The sequence below is a fragment of the Sapajus apella genome, unplaced genomic scaffold (genome assembly GCF_009761245.1).
Source record: "Sapajus apella isolate SASKATOON/1434 unplaced genomic scaffold, GSC_monkey_1.0 scaffold6, whole genome shotgun sequence".
In the NCBI taxonomy this organism is placed as follows: Eukaryota; Metazoa; Chordata; class Mammalia; order Primates; family Cebidae; genus Sapajus; species Sapajus apella.
In genome coordinates this window covers 62568722-62591729 of record NW_022436946.1, presented here as the reverse complement: position 1 = coordinate 62591729, position 23008 = coordinate 62568722, and the positions used below count along the sequence as shown (strand labels likewise).

The 23008-nt window shown below is 39.7% G+C and overlaps 1 long non-coding RNA gene across 1 annotated transcript; it reads left to right on the top strand.

The window, feature by feature from the left end:
* The first annotated feature begins 1213 nt into the window (after positions 1 to 1213).
* On the top strand, positions 1214 to 21773 carry LOC116549077. Its single transcript, XR_004267702.1, has 4 exons — positions 1214 to 1302; positions 8981 to 8992; positions 10791 to 10795; positions 21761 to 21773. It is a non-coding gene; the product is annotated as an uncharacterized LOC116549077 (long non-coding RNA).
* The last annotated feature ends 1235 nt before the right edge of the window (positions 21774 to 23008 follow it).

Here is a 23008-nt window from a genome sequence, read left to right as displayed (position 1 = left end):
AGGTTAGAGCAATAATGTGAAGGGTTATGGTAGATGTTGAGGGACTTAGAGGTTCTTTGATGAAAAATTGTATTGCATCAGCACATGATTGGAGCACTCTGCAGGAGCCTACCATGTTAGGTCCTTTGCATGGCTGTATGTAGCCTAAGATTTTTTGTTAAATGAGTGTTATAAATGCTATAGCAATTATAGTTGGAATAATTAGTAGGAGAATGTTAATTATAGGCATACTGTTAAGAAGAGGAGTTGAACCTCTGATTATAAAGTTTTAAGTTTTATGCAATTACTGGGCTCTGCCATCTTAAAAAGCCCTGTTCTTGGGCAGGATACGTAGCGGTTTGTTAGATTGAGATGATGTCATCCATTGGATGAGGGCGCTTTATAAAGTGGGCCCTATTTGTCTTGTGCTTTCAGACTGGGAGAAATATTGGATAGAAACTGACCTGGATTTCTCTGGTCTGAACTCAGATCACATAGGACTTTAATCATTCAACAAACAAACCCTTAATAGCAGCTGCACCATTAGGATGTCCTGATGGAACATTCAGGTCGTAAACCCTATTGTCGATATGAACTCTAGAATAGGATTGCACTGTTAACCCTAGAGTAACTTGCTCTGTTGATCAAATTATTGATCAGTGTGTGCTAGTTCACTTAGACTGGTGTGGTCTTAGTCTAGGTTGTTCAGAGGTTGAATTATACTCCGAGGCCACCCCAACCCAAATTTTTAATGCAGGGGTAGTAGGTTAGTGCCTTTAGGTCTTTTTGAGTATCATTTGCATTAATGAATTGAAGCTCCATAGGGTCTTCTTGTCTTATTTTTGTCTGCCTCTTCACAGTTAGATTAATTTCACTGATTAAAAGTAACAGACAGCTAAACCCTCTTGTGGCCATTCATGAAAGTAACAGACAGCTAAGCCATCTTGTGGCCATTCCTATTCAGTCCCTATTTAGGGAACAAGTGATTACATATGCTACTTTTGCATGGTCAGGGTACCGCAGCCATTGAACATATGTCACTGGGCAGGAAGTGACTCTAATACTGGTAGTGCTAAAGGTGATGTTTTTGGTAAACAGGCATGGCAAGGTTTGCTGAATTCCTTTTACTTCTTGTAGTCTTTCCTTACAGCATGCCTGTGTTAACAGTGTAAACAGTAGGATATTTAGTACACAGTTTATTAATATTGGGCTGTTAAACTGTCAGTGGTTATTCCAGTCTGATATAAGCTTATGCAATGGAGAATATTTTCATGTTACTTATATTAACATTGTTGCTTCTACTGAGTAATAGATTAGTCCAATGTAATGTTGGGAGTCAGTAAGGTGGATAAAGTTAAAAACAGATATTGAGCTTGAACGCTTTCTTAATTGGTGACTACTTTTAGGCCAATGATGATAATATCTTTTTTTTTTTTTTTTTTTTTTTTTTTTTGAGACGGAGTTTCACTCTTGTTACCCAGGCTGGAGTGCAATGGCGCGATCTTGGCTCACTGCAACCTTTGCCTCCTGGGTTCAGGCAATTCTCCTGCCTCAGCCTCCTGAGTAGCTGGGATTACAGGCACGCGCCACCATGCCCAGCTAATTTTTTGTATTTTTAGTAGAGACGGGGTTTCACCACGCTGACCAGGATTGTCTCGATCTCTTGACCTCGTGATCCACCCGCCTCGGCCTCCCAAAGTGCTGGGATTACAGGCGTGAGCCACTGCGCCCGGCCGATAATATCATTTTTTACTCTCTGGGAAAAGGTTGTTTCCTAGGGTCTAAAGAGCTGTCCCTCTTTAGACAAACAGTTAAACTTACAGAGGGATTAAGTAGTTCTGTGGGTAAGTTTAAAATTGAACTAAGATTCTGTATTGGACAACCAGCAATCACCAGCCTCTATAGGTTTGTTGCCACTACTCATAGATTTTTCTCACTATTTTGCCATATAGATGGGTGTGCTCTTCTAGCTATCCTTGAGTAGCTCATCTGGTTTTGGGGGACATTGCTATGGTTCTCTATGTAAAGTTATTTCTAGTTAGTACACTATGCAGAAAGTAAAAGGATTTATCTTTGCTTTTTAATGCTTGATTTAGTTCTTTCATCTTTCCCTTAGAGTACTGTATCTATTGTGCTGCGGTACAAATTTCTATCACCTATGCTTTTATTTAGGGTAAATGGTTTGCTTGAAATAACTTGTTAATATTATTTATAGGATTAAGGGCTAGAGATAGCTCAAAGTGATCAGGTTGTGATGAAATCTTCTGGGTGTAAGCTGGTTGCTTTAGGTTAAGCTACACTTTGTTTTGTCCAAGCTCACTTTCCAGTACACTTACCATGTTATGACTTATATATGAGTAATATAATCTTAGTAATATAATCTTAGTATTATAATCTCTAGAAAAATATTTGAGGAGAGTGATGGATAGTGTATGCATGCTTCATGGCCTTATTCAACCAAGCAGTAAATCTTGGTTTACTGCTAAATCCTCCTTGGGTCTTTAGATTTCATAAAGGTTATCATGAGATTTTCTAAGTGATAGAAAATGTAGCCCATTTCTTGCCACTTCATGAGCTACATAATGTTTTTATGTATATACATACACTTACTTTGTTAGGGTTTGCTGAAGATGATGGTATATAGGCTGAGGGCAAGAGGTGATGAGGTATATCAGGGTCTATCAATTATAGAATAGGCTCCTCTAGAGGGATATAAAGCACCGCCAAGTCTTTTGAGTTTTAAGCTGTTGCTTGTAGTGTTCTAGTGAATGGTTTTGTTAGTGTAACCATTAAAGTTTAGGGCTAAGCATAATGGGACATCTAATTCCAGTTTGGTTCTTAGCTATTATGTCTTCAGGGAACTAAAGCCACTTTCATAGAATATTTTATTTTAGCTGGGGTTTTTCACAACTTAGATGGAGATTAGCTTTATTGAGAATAGGCCTTAAACACTCTTTACACTGAGTTCTATTATCTGTAGTTAATCGTATGGCTTCAGTCGCTGGCACAAAATTGACCCACTTTATAGATTAGTGTAGCTTAGTTGAACTTTCATTTATTGCTAAGTTTTGTCACTGCTGTTTCCCGTGGGGTCATGGCTGAGTAAAGTGTTTTGAGCTGAATTTGTGTACTTGCTCCTTTTGTTTTGGGCAACCTAGAGGACATTTTCATTGGGGTGGGGATGCTTGCATGTGTAATCTCACTGAAAGTTAATAGAAAGGCCAGGATCAAACCTATCTATTTATGGGGTTGTGTGAACCCATCTAGACATTTTCAGTGTCTTGCTTTGAAGGGTTAAGCTACATTAACTTTGTAGGTGTATGAAAATGAAGTTGCAATAGGAGGAGAAAATATTGTAGGTGGTTATTTATGGGGGCTTCGACTTGCAGGTTGGAAGTTGAGTCAGCAGAGATTTGGTTAAGAGGACTATTTAAAATTGGGGTGTAGTTGCTTTACAGTATGAGATATAGGTGTATTTCTGAAGAGTTCTATATAAGGTGTGACAGTAGTATTAAATAGTGGCTGAGTTGTATCTGTTGTGAAAAGTGGAGTATTGGTTTAGTGGGGTTAGGAAAAACTAAAAAAAATAGCATCAATTGAGGGATAGCTGTTGAGATTGGCCACATCTAAAATAGAATTTTCAGACTTTTCTAGGCTGTATCTAGTCTCTTGTTTTTGACAGTGAAGTGAAAGTACTTTTTCCCTGATTGTCCTGGAAAGAAGGATTCTCTATTTCTGTTTTATAAGACCAGAGTATTGAACTATACTACAAGGACATTTTTATTTAAATACAATTGTTTTCTATTAGAGTGGTGAGTGGTATAAGGGTGAGGATAATTGGAGGTCCACCAGTCGATTATCTCTTTATTATCATCAGTTTGACCCTCAAACTAGATCAGCTACTAGAATTCAGAATAAGCATTGACTTAGTGGTCAGAATATTGTGCTTTGTTGTTTCGATATATGAAGTGTGAGAATAATTTCTAGGATGAGGATGGAGGGTATGAGGGCTAGGACACCTCCTAGTTTGTTGGGGGATGGATCATAGGATTGTGTATGCAAGTAAGAAATACCATTCTGGTTTAATGTGGGGTGTTGAGAGAGTTAGCTAGGATATAATTATCTGGTTCACTCAGAAGGTTGTGTGAGAATAGTACAAAGCTTACTAAAAGGAGGAGAAGAAAAATTAATCCTAGAATGTCTTTAGTTGTGTAATAGGGGTGAAAAATGATTTTTGTTAGGGTCTGATGAAATTAATGAGGGGTTCTTTGACCCTGTTTCATGTAAGAATAAGAGGTGAACAGTTGCTAAAGTGGCAGTGATGAAAGGTAAGATGAAGTGGAAGGTGAAAAATTATGTGTAGGTTGGTTTGTTGACTGAGAATCAGCCTCAGATTTATTGTACAAGATCGGAACCAATGTATGGGATGACTGCTAATATATTTGTAATTACCATAGTGTCTCAATATGATATTTGGCCTCATGGGAGTACATAGCCTATAAATGCTGGTGCTATAGTTGTGAATAAGAGAATAATACCAATGTTTCAGGTTTCTAGAAATAAAAATGACCCATAATATAAGCCTTGGTCAATGTGTAGGAAAAGTCAAATAAAAAATATTGACATGTCATTGGCATGGAAATAGTGGATTATCCAACCATAGTATACATTTTGGTTGATATGGGCAACTGAAGAGAAGGCAGCCAAAGTGTCTGATGTGTAGTGCATGGCTAGGAATAGTCCTGTGGTGATTTGGAGAATTAGGCAGGCACTGAGAAGTGAGTCAAAATTCTATCATCTAAAGATGTTGGATGGTGTGCGAAGATCGATACAGGAATGGTTGATAATTTTTTTTAGTGGATGTGTTTTGTGGGTATTGATCTTTAGTATTCTTACAGTTGAAATATAACAATGGTTTTTCATATCATTTGTCATGATTATAGCCCACTTGGGAATAATGACATGTGCTTTATTTTCATTAAATATTCTTTTAGTAATAGGATTTATAGGTTTTTCTTTAAAGCCTTCTCCTATTTATGGGGGTTTAGGGTTGATTATTAGTGGTGCTGTGGGTTGTGGCATTGTATTGAATTTTGGTGGGGCTTTTGTAGGGCTTATAATCTTGATTTATTTAGGTGGTAGGATGGTTGCTTTTGGTTACACTGTGGCAATGGCTAAGGATTCATTTGGTGAATGGATGAATATGAAGGGATGGTAATTACAATTAATTTTAATGGCATGGCGAGTTGAATAATTCTTGAGGGTAATGGGCTGGGGTTGATCCATGAGGATTCTACAGGTGCAGCTGCTTTGTATAGTTATGGGGTTTGATGGATGGTGGTTACTTGTTGATCATTATTTGTAAGTATTCTTACTGCAATTGAACTTACTGGAGGTGTAGGTTAGAAAATCAACAATAAAGTTAGAATAGGTGGAATAGAGAAAGAGAGAAAACAAAGTTTAACTAGGCCTTTTTGAGTGGATGTAATGATGGAGGCAGAAATTTGGGTTTGTGAAATTTTTTTTGGTATAGACTTTTCTAATAAATTAGATCTAGTAAAAGTGAAGCCAGATTTTGGCTTGTGTGTAGGCTTGAGTAAGGGGTTAAACGGTGGATTGCGGTTGGGTAAAATCCTAGTATATTAGAAAAGTTCACGTTTTAATTGGAAAACTTAGTTTGAGGTTACTAGTTATGGGATTAAGTTCTATTGCTAGCAATAGGCCCAAGGTGGTTAAGCCTAGGGATGTGAGTTTAAGGTAGATTGGTATGGTTATTTCAGGAGGTGAAGTGGGAGAAATACTGTTGGAAATGAGAAATACAGTGAAGATACTACAGATGGCTAGGCATTTGTTTGAGTTAATTAGAAATGGGTTGTTTTCATTAATAGTAATAAGGGTTATGGAGCGAGGTTGTCCTATTAGAGCAAATAAAATAATGCTGCTGTACAGGTATTAATCCCAGTACCCAATTGTTATCTTTTCTGCTCCTCTCCCTCCTCTCATCCTTAACTCTCAAGTAGACCCCAGTGTCTGTTGTTCCCTTCTTTGTATTCATGAGTTCTTATCATTTAGCTCCCACTTAGAAGTGAGAACATGCAATCTTTGGTTTTCTGTTTCTGCCTTTAATAAATGGTCTAAAAAAAGTGATCATTTCAATAAATCAGCATTTGACAAAGAGGGATAGTAGTAAGGATTATGAGGGAAAAGGCTATAGGCAAAAATATGTTTTGAAACACTGAGTTACAGTAAAAATAATTTCTTTGGTGTCGAACTTCTCTGAGCCATTGCTACAATAATTAAAAATGAGAAGTTGATATATTCCTAAGCTTCTTTGACCAGAAAAGCTTCCTTTTATAGACTTCCTTATGAGAATTCTGTAAAGTAATTCTTTGAGAAAAATATACCAATTCAGTGAGAATAAAAGGTAGGAAGAGTCTGGGTGGCTAAAAACTTATTATTTATAAAATATACTTTAGTGTGCTTCATAGTCTTGTTACCGTCCTTTTCCCGTTAGTAGTCTCATCTATGGATTTTGTACAAATTTCTACCTAAGGTGAAAGGCCTATTTTCTATTTCTTTCACATTACTTGCAGTTTCTAGTACAGTGCTCTGCACATGTTAGGTGTTTTGTGGATGCTTGTTAATTGTCCATTTAACTTTGGTAGAGCAGGTTCAATGGTAATAACTCAGGGGTAATGCATTTAAAAAAACAAAACAAAGCTATTTGTTGTAGGCACAAAAATTACTCCACACACAAGACATGTCACATTACGTTTTTTTCTTTTTTTCCTTTCATACCTAGTCCTGCAGAAAATGTCACATTTAAAATTTTTCTTACTATCAACATAATTTGGACTTTGAGTTCTGTTCTTAGCTATCAATGTGATTTACTTCCCCTTTTGATGCTGCGCAAGAATCCCATGACTTACGAGATATATGGAGATTGGAGAAATTGAATCTCCAGTTCATCATGATAACCCCTGATGCCTTCATTTGCAAGACTGGATTTTCCAGATGAGTGCAATGTAATCACAGGTGTCCTTATAAGAGAGAGGTAAGAAGGTCGGAGTTAAAGGGGAGATGTGACAAGGGAAGCAGAGCTTGGAGAAAGAGGGAAGATTGAGAATGCTATGCTGTTAGCTTTGAATATGGAGGAAGGGGCCATGAGGCAAGGAAGAGGGTGCCAGGAGCCAAACAATAAAGGTGACATTTATTTATTTATTTATTTATTTTATTTCTTTTTTCTTTCCCATTTATTTATTTTATTGCATTTTAGGTTTTGGGGTACGTGTGAAGAACATGCAAAATTGTTGCATAGGTACACACGTGGCAGTGTGGTTTGCAGCCTTCCTTGTCCCGATCACCTACATCTGGCATTTCTCCCCTTGCTATCTCTCCCCAGCTCCCCACCCCCCACCGTCCCTCCCCTATTTCCCCCCAACTGACCCCAGTGTGTAGTGCTCCCCTCCCTGTGTCCATGTGTTCTCATTGTTCAACACCCACCTATGAGTGAGAACATGCGGTGTTTGATCTTCTGCTCTTGTGTCAGTTTGCTGAATGATGGTTTCCAGGTTCATCCATGTCCCTACAAAGGACCCAAACTCATTGTTTTTGATGGCTGCATAATATTCCATGGTGTATATGTGCCACATTTTCCCTATCCAGTCTATCGTCGATGGGCATTTGGGTTGGTTCCTGGTCTTTGCTATTGTAAACAGTGCTGCAATGAACATTCGTGTGCATGTGTCCTTACAGTAGAATGATTTGTAATCCTTTGGATATATACCCAGTAATGGGATTGCTGGCTCGAATGGAATTTCTATTTCTAGGTCCTTGAGGAATCGCCACACTGTCTTCCACAATGGTAGAACTAATTCACACTCCCACCAACAGTGTAAAAGTGTTCCTATTTCTCCACATCCTCTCCAGCATCTGTTGTCTCCAGATTTTTTAATGATCGCCATTCTAACTGGCGTGAGATGGTATCTCAATGTTGTTTTGATTTGCATTTCTTTGATGACCAGTGATGATGAGCATTTTTTCATATGTTTGTTGGCCTCATGTATGTCTTCTTTTGTAAATTGTCTGTTCATATCCTTTGCCCACTTTTGAATGGGCTTGTTAGTTTTTTTCTTGTAAATCTGTTTCAGTTCTTTTAAATTCTGGATATCAGTCCTTTGTCAGATGGGTGAACTGCAAAAAATTTTTCCCATTCCTTCGGTTGCCGATTCACTCTAATGATTGTTTCTTTTGCTGTGCAGAAGCTGTGGAGTTTGATTAGGTCCCATTTGTCTATTTTGGCTTTTGTTGTCAATGCTTTTGGTGTTTTGGTCATGAAGTCCTTGCCTACACCTATGTCTTAAATGGTTTTGCCTAGATTTTCTTCTAGGGCTTTTATGGTGTTAGGTCTTATGTTTAAGTCTTTAATCCATCTGGAGTTAATTTTAGTGTAAGGTGTCAGGAAGGGGTCCAGTTTCTGCTTTCTGCACATGGCTAACCAGCTTTCCCAACACCATTTATTTAACAGGGAATCCTTTCCCCATTGCTTGTTTTTGTCTGGTTTGTCAAAGATCAGATGGTTGTAGATATGTTGTGTTGCCTCCGAGACCTCTGTTCTGTTCCATTGGTCTATATCTCTGTTTTGATACCAGTACCATGCTGTTTTGATTACTGTATCCTTGTAATATAGTTTGAAGTCCGGTAGTGTGATGGCCCCCGCTTTGTTGTTTTTGCTTAGAATTGACTTGGCTATGCGGGCTCTCTTTTGGTTCCATATGAAGTTTAAGGTGGTTTTTTCCAGTTCTGCAAAGAAGGTCATTGGTAGCTTGATGGGGATAGCATTGAATCTGTAAATTACTTTGGGCAGTATGGCCATTTTCACGATATTGATTCTTCCTAACCATGAACATGGAATGTTTCTCCATCTGTTTGTGTCCTCTCTTATTTCGTTGAGCAGTGGCTTGTAGTTCTCCTTGAAGAGGTCCTTTACGTTCCTTGTTAGTTGTATTCCTAGGTATTTTATTCTCTTTGTGGCAATTGTGAATGGAAGTTTGTTCTTGATTTGGCTCTCTTTAAGTCTGTTATTGGTGTATAGGAATGCATGTGATTTTTGCACATTGATTTTGTATCCTGAGACTTTGCTGAACTTGCTTATCAGTTTCAGGAGGTTTGGGGCTGAGACGATGGGGTCTTCTAGATATACAATCATGTCGTCTGCAAATAGAGACAATTTGACTTCCTCCTTTCCTATTTGAATGCCCTTTATTTCTTTTTCTTGCCTGATTGCTCTGGCTAGAACTTCTAATACTATATTGAATAGCAGTGGTGAGAGCGGGCATCCTTGTCTGGTGCCACATTTCAAGGGGAATGCTTCCAGTTTTTGACATTCAGCATGATATTGGCTGTTGATTTGTCATAAATAGCTTTTATTATTTTGAAATACGTTCCATCAATACCTAGCTTATTGAGGGTTTTTAGCATAAAGGGCTGTTGAATTTTGTCAAAGACCTTCTCTGCATCAACTGAGATAATCATGTGGTTTTTGTCTTTGATTCTGTTTATGTGGTGAATTACGTTTATAGACTTGCGTATGTTGAACCAGCCTTGCATCCTCGGGATGAAGCCTACTTGATCATGGTGGATAAGCTTTTTGATGTGCTGTTGCAATCGGCTTGTCAGTATTTTATTGAAGATTTTTGCATCTATGTTCATCATGGATATTGGCCTAAAGTTTTCTTTTCTTGTTGAGTCTCTGCCAGGTTTTGGAATCAGGATGATGTTGGTGTCATAAAATGATTTGGGAAGAATTCCCTCTTTTTGTATTGTTTGGAATAGTTTCAGAAGGAATGGTACCAGCTCCTCTTTGTATGTATGGTAGCATTCAGCTGTGAACCCATCTGGACCTGGGCTTTTTTTTGGTTGTAAGCTCTTAATTGCTGCCTCAACTTCAGACCTCGTTATGGGTCTGTTCAGGATTTCGGCTTCTTCCTGGTTTAGGCTTGGGAGGAGGCAAGTGTCCAGGAATTCATCCATTTCTTCCATGTTTATTAGTTTGTGTGCATAGAGTTGTTTGTAATAATCTCTGATAATGGTTTGAATTTCTGTGGAATCTGTGGTGATATCCCCTTTATCATTTTTTATTGCATCAATTTGGTTATTCTCTCTTTTCTTTTTTATTAATCTGGCTAGTGGTCTGTCTATTTTGTTGATCTTTTCAAAAAACCAGCTCCTGGATTTATTGATTTTTTGAAGGGTTTTTTTGTGTCTCTATCTCCTTCTGTTCTGCTCTGATCTTAGCTATGTCTTGTCTTCTGCTAGACTTTGAGTTTTTTTGATCTTGCTCCTCTAACTCTTTCAGTTTTGACGATAGGGTGTCAATTTTTGATCTCTCCTTGCTTCTCATGTGGGCACTTATTGCTATATATTTTCCTCTTGAGACTGCTTTAAATGTGTCCCAGAGATTCTGGTATGTTGTGTCTTCATTCTCGCTGGTTTTGAAGAACATCTTTATTTCTGTCTTCATTTCATTGTTTATCCAGTCAACATTCAAGAGCAAGTTGTTCAGTTTCCATGAAGCTGTGCGGTTCTGAGTCAGTTTTTGAATTCGGAGTTCTAACTTGATTGCACTGTGGTCTGAGAGACTGTTTGTTACGATTTCCGTTCTTTTGCATTTGCTGAGGAGTGATTTACTCCCAATTATGTGGTCAATTTTAGAGTAGGTGTGATGTGGTGCTGAGAAGAATGTATATTCTGTGGATTTAGGGTGGAGAGTTCTGTAAATGTCTATTAGGTTTGCTTGTTCCAGGTCTGAGTTCAAGTCCTGGATATCCTTGTTAATTTTCTGTCTGGTTGATCTGTCTAATATTGACAATGGGGTGTAAAAGTCTCCCACTATAATTGTGTGGGAGTCTAAGTCTCTTTGTAAGTCATTAAGAACTTGCCTTATGTATCTGGGTGCTCCTGTATTGGGTGCGTATATATTTAGGATCGTTAGCTCTTCTTGTTGCATTGATCCTTTTACCATTATGTAATGTCCCTCTTTGTCTCTTATGATCTTTGTTGCTTTAAAGTCTAATTTATCAGAGATGAGAATTGCAACTCCTGCTTTTTTTTGCTCTCCATTTGCTTGGTAAATCTTCCTCCATCCCTTTATTTTGAGCCTTTGTGTGTCCTTGCATGTGAGATTGGTTTCCTGGATACAGCACACCGATGGGTTTTGTCTTTTTATCCAATTTGCCAGTCTGTGTCTTTTGATTGGGGCATTTAGTCCATTTACATTTAGGGTTAATATTGTTATATGTGAATTTGATACTGCCATTTTGGTGCTAGCTGGGTGTTTTGCTCTTTAGTTGAGCTGGTACTTGTTGTTCCTTTATATGTGTAGAGCCTCTTTCAGGAGCTCTTGTAGAGCTGGCCTGGTGGTGACGAAATCTCTGAGTACTTGCATGTTCCCAAAGGATTTTATTTTTCCTTCACTTATGAAGCTTAGTTTGGCTGGATAGGAGATTTTGGGTTGAAAGTCCTTTTCTTTAAGGATGTTGAATATTGGCCCCCACTCTCTTCTGGCTTGTAGGGTTTCTGCTGAGAGATCTGCTGTGAGTCTGATGGGCTTCCCTTTGTGGGTAACCCGACCTTTCTCTCTGGCTGCCCTTAGTAGTTTCTCCTTCATTTCAACCCTGGTGAATCTGACGATTATGTGCCTTGGGGTTGCTCTTCTTGACGAATATCTTTGTGGTGTTCTCTGTATTTACTGGAGTTGAATGTTTGCCTGCCTTGCAAGGTTGGGGAAGTTTTCCTGGATAATATCCTGAAGAGTATTTTCCAGCTTGGATTCATTCTCTTCGTCGCATTCGGGTACACCTATCAAATGTAGATTAGGTCTTTTCACATAGTCTCACATTTCTTGGAGACTTTGTTCATTCCTTTTTACCCTTTTTTCTCCAGTCTTGCCTTCCCGTTTTATTTCATTGAGTTGATCTTCGGCCTCTGATATCCTTTCTTCTGCTTGGTCCATTCGGCTGTTGATACTTGTGCATGCTTCACGAAGTTCTCGTGTTGCGTTTTTCCACTCCATCAATTCACTTATATTCCTTTCTATTTTGTCCATTCTCGTTAGCATTTCGTCAAATCTTTTTTCAAGGTTCTTAGTTTCTTTGCATTTGGTTAGAACATGTTCTATAAGTTCACAGAAGTTTCTTACTACCCACCTTCTGAAGTCTGATTCTGTCATTTCATCACACTCGTTCTCCTTCCATCCTTGTTCCCTTGCTGGTGAGGAGTTGTGATCCCTTGTAGGAGGAGAGGTGTTCTGGTTTCGGGTGTTTTCATCCTTTTTGCGCTGGTTTCTTCCCATCTTTAAGGATTTATCCATCTGTCGACTCTGTAGTTGCTGGCTTTCAGATTGGGTCTCAAATCTTTCAGATTGACTGTTTGTTGATGATGTTCTGTTTGTTGATGATGAGGTTATTTCTGTTTCTTGGTTTTCCTTCTGACAGTCTGGCCCGTCTGCTGTAGGTCTACTGAGGTTCATTCCAGGCCCTGCTTGCCTGGGGTTCACCTGCAGCAGCTGCTGAACAGCAAGGGTTGTTACCAGTTTTCTTCTTCTGCTATCTTTGTCCCAGAAGGATACCCGCCTAGTGTCAATCTGATCTCTCTTTTATGAGGTGTCTCTTTGGATATGTAGGGGTCAGGGAGCTGCTTGAGGAGACGGTCTCTTCTTTATGGGAGCTCAAATGGTGAGCTGTGAGCTCTGTTGTTGTTCATTCAGAGCTGCTGGGCAGGTACCTTTAGGTGTGCTGCAGCAGAACTCATAAACTGCTTTTTGTTCCCAGGTGCTCTGTCCCAGGGATTTACGGCTTTATTTATGAGTTTCCGTTATGCTGCCGCCTTCTTTTTATTTTATTTTTTTCCTTCAGAGCTGCCCTGCCCAGCAAGGAGGCAGCCTAGTCACTGTCGGCCTATAGAGGCTTTGCTGAGCTGCTGTGGGCTCCGCCCCGCTGCCGAGTGAACTTCCCTGCAGTCCTGTTTATATGGGTGTAGTTAGAACTGCTTTGGCGATGCTGGCCCGCCTCTGTTATGGCGGAGTCTGTCTGCTGTGGCGGGTTGCCTTGGCAACGGCGAGCTGCCTCATCAATGGCGGGTTGCTTTGGCAACGGCGGGCTGCCTCAGCATTGGCCGAGTGTGTCCTGGTGGGCTGCCTTGGTAATGTCGGACGCCCCTACCCCACAGAGCTGGACTGTCCTGGGTTCAGCTGCGCTTGCTGTGAAAGTCTCAATCCAGAGTTTCTGGTTGCTGTTCTTTTGTGGGTGTGGGACCAGCTGAGCCTGATTGCCTGGCTCCCTGCCTCAGAGCCTTTTTTAAGTTGGTGTTCCAGTCGCCTGTTGAAGAGGCTCCAGGGTCTGTTTGTTTTCCCCTGCGGCCACTCACTGCGCTGGCTTAAACAGCGGCACTGAGGTTTGTGGCGCTTTTTTTTTTTTTTTGCCCGGGAATCTACTGTCCTGGTTCTCTGCTCAGTCCTCTTTTTGAACCAGTGAATGGGCGACTTCCCATGGCTCCAATCGCCAGCCAAAAGGGCACCCAGACCGGTGTATTTTGTATGGAGAACTGCTGCTCCAGGGTGCCGACAAAGCAGCCGCGGGGGGCAAAGCAGCGGCGCTGGCCGGCACAGCCTCGCTGGCCAAAACAGCCGCGCTGGCGACCATGGAGCTCCTCTGCCTGGGAATTTCCTAGTCTGTGGGCAATAAAAACGGGGCGTCCACTCACCCTCTTCACTTTCACTGGGAGCTGTAATCCTGAGCTGTTCCTAAATGGCCATCTTGGATCCGACCCAAAGGTGACATTTAATAGCTAGAAAGGTGAAGGAAATAGATTCTCTTCTCAAGCCTCCAGAAAAAATGCATTCCTTTTCTTCTGACATCTTGATTTTAGGGAAGTAAAACCCATTTTGAATTTCTGATCCCAGAACTGTAAGATAATACATTTGTGTGTGTGTGTGTGTGTGTGTGTGTGTGTGTGTGTGTGTGTGTGTGTATGTGTTTTGAGATGGAGTCTTGCTCTGTCACCCAGGCTGGAGTGCAGTGGCATGGTCTTGGCTCACTGCAACCTCCACTTCCTGCGTTTAAACAATTCTTCAACCTCAGCCTCCCAGGTAGCTGGGATTACAAGTATGGGTCACCACACCCAGCTAATTTTTGGATTTTTCATAGAGATAGAGTTTTACCATGTTGGCCAGGCTGCTCTCAAACTCCTGACCTCAAGTGATCTGCCCTCCTCAGCCTCCAAAAGTGTGGGATTACAGGCATGAGGCACTGCTCCTGGCCAATATTTGTGTTTTAAACTATAAAGTTTGTGCTAATTTTTTATAGCAGCAATAGAGAAACTAATACAGGTTTTCAGTATCTTGAAGCTTTGTGTTCTGCTATTTTCTTTCTAAACAGGTGTATGGTGGGCCTGGGGTTGTTGCATGGTGTCACTGCCCTTTGCCTTATCTCTGAGGTATTGCTTGGAACAGGAACTACTCTATGAATCTACAATGATGCTTTTCCATTTCCCCCTCTCCAATTCTACCTCTTTCCTCTGCTCTCATCAGAATAAAATCTGTTTATTCATCTCAAAATTATAAGGAGAGGCCTCCTTGGAATGGAGAAGGAAAAATTCTGTTTGAACAAATCACACAATAGCTCAATAAACCATCCTACCAAATGCACTTAGAGATAATAATTTCTAAGCTGTGTGTTTTGATCCAGAAAAGAATCTTAGAGACCTTCAACTGTTGGATTGATCAGTTTTTGTTGATTTACTTCTTGCCTTTCTCTTGCTCTTCAGTGAACTAAAAACTCCTTATCTACTACCCTTTATATGTGTATGCATGTGTGTATACATATGTGTATGTCAAGTTACTAAATATTACTATATATAAAATTTATAACATTGTAATGCAGCACATTAATTCATAAAAAGAAATGAAGATTTAGAATTTTTAATTTAGGATTTTTTTTTTAATTTTTCAAATTATATATTTGTATATGTGTGTGTGTGTGTGTGTGTGTGTGTGTGTGTATATCTCTTATTGCACTTTAGGTTCTGGGGTACATGTGCAGATCATGCAGGATTGTTGCATAGGTACATACATGGCAATGTGGTTTGCTGCCTCCATCCCCCTGTCACCTATATCTGGCATTTCTCCCCATGTTATCCCTTCCCAAAATCTCTACCCCCACTGGTCCTCCCCTATTCCCCCCAACAGACCCCAGTATGTAATGCTCCCCTCCCTGTGTCCATATGTTCTCATTGTTCAACACCCGCCTATGAGTGGGAACATGTGGTATTTGATTTTCTGTTCTTGTGTCAGTTTGCTAAGAATTATGATTTCTAGGTTCATCCATGTTCCTACAAAGGACACGAACTCATCGTTTTTGATGGCTGCATAATATTCCATGGTGTATATGTGCCACATTTTCCCTGACCAGTCTATCATCGATGGGCATTTGGGTTGGTTGCAGGCCTTTGCTATTGTGAACAGTACTGCAATGAACATATGTGTGTATGTGTCTTTGTAATAGAATGATTTATAATCCTTCCAGAAAATATTAGATATTGGTTGCTCTAGGAAAAGAGGGATGGAGTTAATATTTACTAAAAATATGTCCGGGTTTTATTCTAAGTGCTTATTCTTAGAAATAGTACATTTGTATAATCTAACTTGTGAAAACAGAAAGTTTGTGCTTAGTTTGAATCCTAATGAGATTCTTGGTTCTTTTCAAAGCCATTAATGATATGATTTTAATTTTCTCTGGAACTAGCTAATATATATTTTTATATATTAATAAAAATTTAAAAATGTATATATTTTTCTTTTTTTGAGGCATGACTGATACAATGAGCAGTTAAAAAAAGAGATCTGAATCAAATTTTAAACTGGAATTAGCCATACTGATTTTCTGAATCTTGAACTGAACTCAAATATTAATCTTGTATTAAATTAAAAATGTATCAGTTTTCTTCCCAAGAAAAGAACCAGTTTGAGCCAGAACTATGCCCGTTTATATTTTTTCCTTCAAATCATTGAATTGGAAGACTGCTGAAATGTCAGAATATACCTTGAACAAAAGTTGAGCAAAATTATATCATTTTAGTCTGAATCCTCAATAAAATGGGAATTCTGTCTCAATATGCTTGTTTTCTTCTCTGTCTTTCCTGTACTTTTTAGGTGTAACAAGCATGATCTCATTTTCTAGGAGCTTTGGCAACCATAATTGTCATACTAAAAATGTCATTCAGAGTTCCAAGGAATATTACCAAAAGGAATTAGCAAACAGCTCACTATTATGTAGGCAAACAAAGAGGCTAGTGAATGGACAACAGGAGGCCTACCAATGATTGGAGAACTAGGTGGAAATACAATGTTAATTGGTCCTTCACCACTTTTATTTTTTTAAGAAAAATGCATTCATATGTTGGTATTCCCATTGCATTAAGGTCCTAATTTTTCAGAGACCTTGAAAATTATTTTGAGTTGTAGCTATCTACTATTTCTCTGAATGAAAATAAGCAGCCTGACTTCAGGAACCACAGTTTGGGAGGCTGTCTCTGCAGGTCACCAGGATTACCACAGCCAATCTTTCTGCAGAGACTTAGGTCTATTTCTGGACATATATCAGGGCCTGCATTCCTCCAGGTTGGAAGTCTAGAAACTCAGAAAACTCTATAGGTTTTGGATTAGAGGAAGGAATGGAGGTGCAGATGGAGGTTGTCTTACTGGAGAACAACTAGGAGACTTGCCAATATTAGGTTTCTTCTTAGCTCTTCTTCTGAGTCAGTCTGTAGATGGAAACCATTTCTACATAATAAATTATGTTTTATTATAAAATCTGCAGCAGAAGGTGAAGACCTTTAAAACTATGTAACATGTCCCTCCAATAATAAAAGTCAGTTTTCCAGAATACTTTTTGGCATTTTTTATGATCGGCTGAAGAAAAGAAACCCAATCCATATAGACATGTAGAGTAATTCTCAATAGGGGTTATTTTTTGCACCCACACAATTCCCAATAAAATAAATTGCTATTATCTTAAGTTAAACTGCTATTGATTCTACCCATTATTGTGTTTGACCCTTTATACCAGGTTATCACCTCCACTCTCCTACTCTTGGACATTTATCATCAAATATTTCTTTCCTCAGTATTTGACTTACAAAGACCTCATTCTTAAATAATATTTCTCTTTATCAGTTTACTACTATATGACCTTGTTAGTTGTTAAAATAAACTTATAACAGCTCACTATGTTTTTCATTTTGTAAATGCTTTTCTAAATGTATGTTTTGTATTTTTAATTTCTGATGATGTTTCCCATATGATTGTGTAGATAAAGCATTAGAAATTTAGTGTAGCTACAGTTTTACAGCTAAAATAATTATGAAACAGAGTAACAACTAATTTAGTAAATTATGTATATTCATATTGCTCTATGAGGGATGCATAGACCACAATAGATTTTAATAGCTATTTACAGGATAAAGTAGATTTATTGTTGATTATTTGAAGAACAGTGATTTTTAACTTGCAAGTTGCTATTGTATACATGATCTCATTTTGTCTTGACCACAACCTCAGAAATGAGGCAGAGGAGAAACCACTATTTGTAGATCTGAAGAGGATAATCATCTATCCTAAGGATAAAAAGTCATAGTGGAAGGGTATAACTGGTTTCTATTTCTTTCAACAATTAATTTGTGTTTTTCCCATTACCCGTTGTTTCTTCCTGAACTTTTTGCAAACATTTCTCAATTTCATATTTGTTTAGTTTTACAAAAGTGATAGTTTTTCTCTGCTTTGATCTGATTGATCCTCCAGGTTTAAGCAGTTTAAAAAGGTCTGAGAAACAACTTTCAGGTGAAATTTATTCTATATTTGTAGAGAAAAATATATATCTCCTTTAGGATTACATAAACCACATAACTTATTTCCACTGAAACTCTGACCAAAGATTTTTATTTTTCCTCTAATTAGATGCCAGTTTATTTCCTGTATTTAGTAAAAGTTACATGTAAAATTTAAAATAAAGTTATATTTGGGCTTATCAGCATACAGTAACTTTAAAGATTTAGGAAGAATTAAGGCCAGGGAGGCATACAGCAAAAACCCTGACCTAAGTAGGAGGAGACCAGTATTCCAGTTCCGTGTCTACCACTGATTCCTTATGCCCAACTGAGTCTCAGTTTATTAGTCTGTAACATGAGATAGTAAGACTGGCTGATCTTTGAGGTTCCTCTTTCTACCTGTAATATTATAAAATCCTAAACATCAAATTGTTGATTTCTGATTATGCCAGAATCTCCAAACCTGTCTTCTCCTAATAAGCTCATTGATGTTTTATCTAATAGGATAATGAAATTTATATTTTTAAAATGATATAATGGGAGCAATGTGAGAGTTGTGTATGACAGAGGCTGTAATGTATTTACCAAAACTCATTTTCTTTATCTCCTGGTACATAGCAGGTACCAGCAGGTGATTGAGTTCTGGCCTCTGGAATATGGGCAGAATGTGGGTACTTTAATGTCTGATTTAAAACCACTCCTGCCACATAAACATATCTTTCTCTTTTTTTGACATCTGGCTAGATGCTAGAGACTTCCCAGTCTTAGGTAATAGAGGAAACACAAGGTAGAAGGAGAGACTCTCTGCATGGAAGTTCACTTGTTAAACATATGATTAGACTACACATAAATGTAGAAATGAACTTCTATAAGTCCACTGAGTTTAACTTTACTGCAGCTGGTACCAGGTAGAGTGCTGTCAAAATACAGAAAGTAAAAATATGTATTATTGTCTTGGTGATCAGGTGGTGGAAAACAAAACAAAATTTAAAAAACCACCCAGCTATGTAGAAGGCCGAAGAGCTCTGTTGTACCATGCCAAAATACTTGGTGAAAATATCTGTGATAACTTAGAAAGCATACATGTATATTCCTAGAATCCTGTAGCTCTGAAATGAGAAAGGTTCCCTCATTCTCATCCCAGGGCATGCAATGGAGGTGTGGCTCACTTTTTCAGTCTCTTGCTGCTCCAACCCCTAGGGGAGCATACAGATAGGTATGCTATGGGGATCTAACCCCATAGCAGTGTCTAGGGGTGAGTGTTTACAGCTCCTGAAGCCCCAGTGAGCATGTGTTACAGGGTGTTTTTTTTAGTATGCCTATAGTTGTCTTATGATAACTAGCTCAATTACACCCCCTTCCTTATCACAAAACAGGAATTTCTGTAGCCCGAGTTCTTGCCTTGGTATGCTGGAAATAACGGATCATATGTGGCCTTGGAGAATGAGTACAACGTTTTATTGAGTGGAATTAGCTCTCATCTGATGAGGGAGCCAGAAGGGAGATGGTGTTCCCCTGGCATTGGGCCACTCCATGGCCTCGGCTCTCCTCCAACTGTTTCAGCCAAACTCTGCCTGATCTGTCTTTGTCAGTGTGCTCTTTTGCTAGAGTGCTCCACCCAATGGCCTCTTTATGACCACCCACTTACATCTTCTTCTGCTGATGTGTTCCTCCTGATATCCAGTTGCTTGTGTGTGTGACTGCTAGGGTCTTAGGTTTTTATAGGCCCAGGGTAGGGGCATGGCAGGCCAGAGTGGTCTTGGGAAATTCAGCATTTGGGCAGGAAATGCCTGTCCTTATCTAGGTCCATCGGGGTGGAGCTCTAGCCAGGGACCACACTATCTTCTACCTAGCTCTTTCCTCCCTGCCACCCTATCTGTATTTAAAGGGATTGTGCTTTTCCCAGCACTCTTGTATCATTTCCCCCCTTTGAAGAGATACATCTAACTGCCATGAGAATAGAGAAGATGACAAGTCTTAGCTGTTTCCTGCTGACAGGGGGCTTTGTTTTTTGGGGAAAAAAATAACAGTAGTGAGATTTCTCCCAGAGGTCTATGTAAGAGTTTCTAGAAAATAGGAGTAATCATCTGAGGCTCTGTTTGTCTGACTATTTGGAATTTGATGGCTTCTAGGCATGACAGAAAAAAAAAGTTTTATAAGGTTAAATATGCGTGGGTTAAACATGTGTATTATACAAGGAAAGAATTTAGTGCCAAAGATTACAGAAATAAGAAATAAAATATACTAACAGCAACTTTGTATCCCAAGCTATTTCACCCTGGTGAAAGAAATTAAACCTTGTGTTGGAGCAAATAAACTTTTAGAAGAGAGATAGCTATTCTTGTCACATCTTTAGCAATTAACAGGTGCACCTTGAGAATTCTGGGGTTTGTGGACTTGCCTAGTTGCCACTAAAGCTTCTGTCTCTTTCCTGTATCTTCTCTTTTTCCTGGGCCTCCATCTCTCTATTATAAAAGACCAAGGTAGCCACTTTCAGGAGATCCTCTAATGTACTTTCTGGTTCCAGGACCTGTTTTTGTAGCTTCCTCCTGATATCAGGAGCTGTCTGAGTAATACATTTATCCTTTAGGATTAGCTGTCCCTCAGCTGAATTAGAAAATAGAAAGGTATGCTTTTACCAAGGCCTCTCTTAGACTTTCCAGGAAGGCAGTGGGATTTTTATGAAATCCCTTGTCAATCATGGACAACTTTGTATAATTGAGAGGTTTAGTCCTAGTTCTATGTAAACCTTTCCATTATGGACACCTGAAAGTGCCTTCTCTTCCAGTCTTCCACCTCATCATTGGAATCCTATTTAGGGTCATCCATTGGTACTGCTTTTCTTCTGGTTGGTTAGTTTTCACCCCCTTTCCTGATTCTATGTGTGATACAAAGCTCATCCCCAAATCCCTCTGCAACAGGCAGAGCAGACTACTTCTCAATGTCCATCAGAGTCTGATTCAAAGGTAACATAATATTTCTCCAGGAGAGTTCAAATATTTGAGTGAAATTCTGGAAAGCCTCTATATATCTATCAGGATGATCTGAAAACTTGCCAAGATCCCCTTTAATTTGCTTTAAGTAGGGAGAAGGAAACTGGACCTCACTGGACCCAATTGCACTGGGCATCTCTTGGAGGGGAAGGAGTGAGACTGGGACTTGGTTAGATTGTGGATTTTTAGAAGGGAGCAAGTGAGAGGCTGAAGCTGTACAGGGAGGTCAGGATGGACCTGGAGGAGAAGGGCTTGAGAGATCTGGATTCTCTGCTGGGAGTGCCTCTGGGACTTGTATCTTTACTTTCCTGGGCTTGCCCCTTGCAGCCATCTCTAAGATGGCAAACAGGGTGGCTGGATCAATCCTACATTGTCAACAAAGGTCTGGATTGCCTTCAAAGTATAGAAAGCCTGCAAATATGGTGCCTCAGACCATCTGTCCTCACATCTACAGAAAAGTTCCAATTGTTAGATGGTAATGAAATGAATGGTTCTTTCTTGAGGCCAAGCCAGTCCTTTATAGTTTGGCCAAACCATTGTGCAGAGAGCTACGTGGTGTTTTTCCTCCAGATTCTGAGGGTCAAAGTAGTCCCAATGGTTCAAGATATACATCAAAAGAGTATAGGCTGGGGGTGGTGAAGAGAACTGGTTTCCCAGTCTGAAAGACAAGGAATAGAGGCATCCCTTATCCCTTCCTTCTTTCAGTGAAAACTCAGGGTGTGATGGAGAGAGAAAGCAAGTGTCCTTACACTTTCTACTCCTTATCCTCGGCCATAGGTACAACTGAGGTATGTACCCATGAAGCAGGGAAAACCTGGAGAATAGGAATTAACTACCCTTACCTGTGCCTCCATTTCCCCCTGCTGTCAGCAAACTTTGAGTTCTCTGGGCCTGTTTATGCCATGAAGCATAGCCTCCTTCCATGGGGTAGAGGGTTCAGTCAGCAGGAATTGGTTCAGCCCATTTACATAGTGCCTGGCTTTGGATCCCTCAGACGTGGTTTTTCTTTCTAGGGCCACTGACTGAAGTTTGGAATTGAGTTTGGGACTGAAAAGGCATTTTAAAGGCTGTTAATATCTGTTTAGAGTATCTCAAATGTGTCCTGTTGAATTTGCAGTTCTCAGCCAACAGGGGCCATTCCTCTGTTGACTACCCTACAAAAAACAGAGTTGGGATGAGGGCCCTCTCACTAAGAAAAGGAAAACAATAGAAAAACAGTGTAAGGGGAAAAAATAGAGGAAGATTCTGTGGGAAGAACACCTTGCTTAGTGCAAGTGGTCCCTGCCTAACCTTCATATCTTTCCCCCATTTCAGACCAGGTTTGATTCCTTGGCCAGGGAAAGAAAGGATCCATCAGTATGGTGGGCAATAAGTGCCCTCCATTGGCCCTGTGGAGTCTCAGCTACCACTGTGGATTTCTCCCACCCCCTTTGTGGCTGTTGGGTGTGGACTTTGCCTGCTGCAGGCATGCCTAGGTACCTGAGCTGGGAGGGGAAAGGGTAAGAAGAGGTGCCCTGAGCCATGCGTACTTGGGACTGTTGAGATGGAGTCATACATGAGTCCTCTAGGAAAAATTGGTATAATTTGCATCTTTGGTGATTGAGGCAAATGTTCATTTTACTTAGTAACTTTGCTATAGTCTGTTGCAAAACTCTTAACATTATAAGGAAAAAGATAAGAGCCATTTCAAACCAGTGAGAGAAAATATACAAAGTCTGGGGGTTTTAACTGGCCCAGTTAGGGAGGTTTAAGACTCTGTGAAGGGAAACAGACTCTTACTCATAGGAAAGAGAGAGGTGGCAGGGTTTTGGAAGAGAGACAGACCTGACAGTTTTGCATTAAATCACACTGACCTTCTAGGATCCTGGGTGAAGCACAGTTAAAACAGGAAAGGTTTCCTCATCCCCCTCTCAGGGCATGTGATAGGGATGTGGCTCACTTCTTCAGTGCCCCACTATTCAAACCTCTAGGGGAGCATACAGATTGGCAAGCTGTGGGGCTCCAACCCACCCCATGGCAGTGTCTAGGGGTAAATGTTTACACTTCCTGAAGCCCTAGTGGATATGTGATACAGGGTGCTCTTTTAGTTTGCCTGTAGGTGGATTGTGTTAAGCAGCTCAGTTAGACCTCCTTCCTTATCACAAGGACAGAGGGAT